Source organism: Arachis ipaensis, chromosome B4 (genome assembly GCF_059453495.1).
Source record: "Arachis ipaensis isolate K30076 ecotype BB chromosome B4, ASM5945349v1, whole genome shotgun sequence".
In the NCBI taxonomy this organism is placed as follows: domain Eukaryota; kingdom Viridiplantae; phylum Streptophyta; class Magnoliopsida; order Fabales; family Fabaceae; genus Arachis; species Arachis ipaensis.
Window position 1 is genome coordinate 24,359,469 of NC_142439.1, and position 3,515 is coordinate 24,362,983.

A 3,515-nucleotide genomic window follows, 5' to 3' on the forward strand; every position below is an offset into this window, starting at 1 on the left:
CGTAAAATAAAGGAAAAATAGTAAAAACTCAACTAAAACTAAATAAATGATAAAATCAAACCAACAGAAATCAAACTAAAGGATACAAAAATATCGGGTTGCCTCCCGACAAGGGCTTCTTTACTGTCACTAGCTTGACGGTCAGCTCCTCTAAGGATGAGGATCTGACGAGCAGATATTTTATACGCTTTTTGGGGTTGATTTCATGTAGTTTTTAGTATGTTTTAGTTAGTTTTTAGTATATTTTCATTAGTTTCTAGGCAAAATTCATATTTCTGGACTTTACTATGAGTTTGTGTGTTTTTCTGTAATTTTAGGTATTTTCTGGCTGAAATTGAGGGAGTTGAGCAAAAATCTAATTCAGGCTGAAAAAAGACTGCTGATGTTGTTGGATTCTGACCTCTCTGCACTCGGAATGGATTTTCTGGAACTACAAGAGTCCAATTTGCGCGCTCCCAATTGCGTTGGAAAGTACACATCCAGGGCTTTCTAGCAATATATAATAGTCCATACTTTGCTCAAGGATAGACGACGTAAACTGGCATTCAACGCCAGTTCCATGTTGCAGTCTGGCGTTCAGCGCCAGAAACAGGTTACAAGTTGGAGTTCAATGCCAGAAACAGGTTACAACCTGGCGTTCAACTCCAGAAACAGCCCAGGCACGTGAGAAGCTTAAGTCTCAGCCCCAGCACACACTAAGTGGGTCCCAGAAGTGAATTTCTGCACTATCTATCATAGTTTACTCATTTTCTGTAAACCTATGTTACTAGTTTAGTATTTAAACAACTTTTAGAAATTTATTTTGTATCTCATGACATTTTGGATCTGAACTTTGTACTCTTTGACGGCATGAGTTTCTAAACTCTATTGTTGTGGGTGAGGAGCTCTGCTGTGTCTTGATGAATTAATGCAACTATTTCTATTTTCTATTCAACACGCTTGTTTCTATCTAAGATGTTCATTCGCACTTCAATGTGACGGATGTGATGATCCGTGACACTCATCACCATTCTAAACCTATGAACGCGTGCCTGACAACCACCTCCGTTCTACCTTCGATTGAATGATTATTTCTTGGATTCCTTAATCAGAATCTTCGTGATATAAGCTAGAATCCATTGGCGGCATTCTTAAGAATCCGGAAAGTCTAAACCTTGTCTGTGGTATTCCGAGTAGGATTCAAGGATTGAATGACCGTGACGAGCTTTAAACTCGCGAGTGCTGGGCGTAGTGACAGACGCAAAAGGATAGTAAATCCTATTCCAGTATGATCGAGAACCGACAGATGATTAGCCGTGCGGTGACAGCGCACCTGGACCATTTTCACTGAGAGGACGGTTGGTAGCCATTGACAACGGTGATCCACCAATACACAACTTGCCATGGGAGAAACCTTGCGTGCATGAAGAAGAAGACAGGGGGAAAGCAGAGATTCAGAAGACAAAGCATCTCCAAAACTCCAACATATTCTCCATTACTACATAACAAGTATTTAATTCATGCTCTTTTATTTTTCGCAATCCAAACTGATAATTATAATTGATATCCTGACTAAGAATTACAAGATAACCATATATTTCTTCAATCCAACAATCTCCGTGGGATTCGACCCTTACTCACGTAAGGTATTACTTGGACGACCCAGTGCACTTGCTGGTTAGTTGTGCAAATTTGTGAAGAAATAGTAATATTGACATTGACATACACAATTTCGTGCACCAAGTTTTTGGCGCCGTTGCCGGGAATTGTTCGAGTTTGGACAACTGACGGTTTATTTTGTTGTTTAGATTAGGAAAATTTTTTATTATTGTTCTTGTTAAAATTTTAGAATCCTTATTTTCGTTTTCATAAATTTTTCGAAATTTTACTTTCTTTTTTTTTTACTAATAATTGAGTTTTTCTGTTTGAGTTCAGTTTCATGTTCTAAGTTTGGTGTCAATTGCATGCTCTTTGTGTTCCTTCAATTTTTCAAAAATACTTTTTCTCCAATTAGTTCATGTATTTTTTGAATGTGTCTATTTTCTTGGGAATAGTTGTCCATTTAAGTTTTTCTTTTTAAAAAATTTTTTTTTTTAAATAATTTTTTTCTTTGATTAAATCTTGTGCCAAACTTTAAGTTTGGTGTTCTCTTATTAATTTTTCTTTAATTTTCGAAAATTTTATTGTGGTCTTCTAAAAAATTTTAAGTTTGGTGTTCTTTCTTCATGTTCTTGTTGTTCTTGTGAGTCCTCAAGGTGTTCTTGAGTTTTTCTTGTGTCTTGATCTTAAAATTTTTAAGTTTGGTGTTCCTTGGTGTTTTTCCTCCAAAATTTTCGAAAACAAGGAGCATTAGATCTAAAAATTTTAAATCTTGTGCCATTTTATTGTTTTTCTCTTTCCTCATTAAATTCAAAAATATCTTTTCTCTCTATTTTGAAGCAAACTTTCGAAAATTACTTTTAAAATTCAGATTTTTATTTCAAAATTTAAAATCTTTTTCAAAAATCATATCCAAAATTTTTCAAATCTTCTTAACTAAGTAATTATTTTAGTTTTAAATTTTTGTTCTTAATTTTCGAATTCTATATTTAATTTCAAACTATTTTATTCTCTTTTCTTTTATTATTTATTTATTCATTCCCTTTTTACAAAATAAAAAAAATTAATAAAAATATATTCTATTTGCTATTCATATCAATTCCCTTTTCTCCATCATGGACCTAAGCGGAAATGAACAGTCCAGAAGGACTCTGGGGTCATATGCTAACCCCATTACTGCTTCATATGGAAGTAGTATCTGTATACCCTCCATTGGAGTCAGTAGCTTTGAGTTGAATCCTCAGCTCATTATCATGGTGCAGCAAAGTTGCCAGTATTCCGGTCTGCCACAGGAAGAACCTACAGAGTTTCTGGCACAGTTTTTAGAGATTGCTGACACAGTACATGATAAGGAAGTAGATTAGGATATCTATAGACTATTACTATTTCCATTTGCTGTAAAATACCAAGCTAAGAGGTGGTTAAATAACCAACCTAAGGCTAGCATAAGGACATGAAAACAGCTGACAGAAAAATTCCTGAATCAATACTTTCCTCCAAAACGGATGACACAGCTAAGGCTGGACATCGAAGGCTTTAAACAAGGAGATAATGAATCTCTTTATGATGCCTGGGAGAGATACAGAGAGATGCTAAGAAAATGCCCCTCTGAAATGTTTTCAGAGTGGGTTCAGTTAGACATCTTCTATTATGGGCTTACAGAAAGAGCTCAGATTTCTATAGACTACTCAGCTGGTGGATCTATCCACATGAGAAAGACAATTGAAGAAGCTCAAGAGCTCATTGATACAGTTGCCAGAAATCAGCATCTGTACCTAAGCAGTGAACCTTCCATGAAAGAAGAGGCTAAAACAGTGACTGTTGAACTCATCCCTGCAGAACAAGCTACTGAATTCAATCAGCAATTGGATTTTCTAACAGAACAGCTTGCCAAATTCAAGGAGATACTACAAGAAACAAGAATGGCTAATATAAAT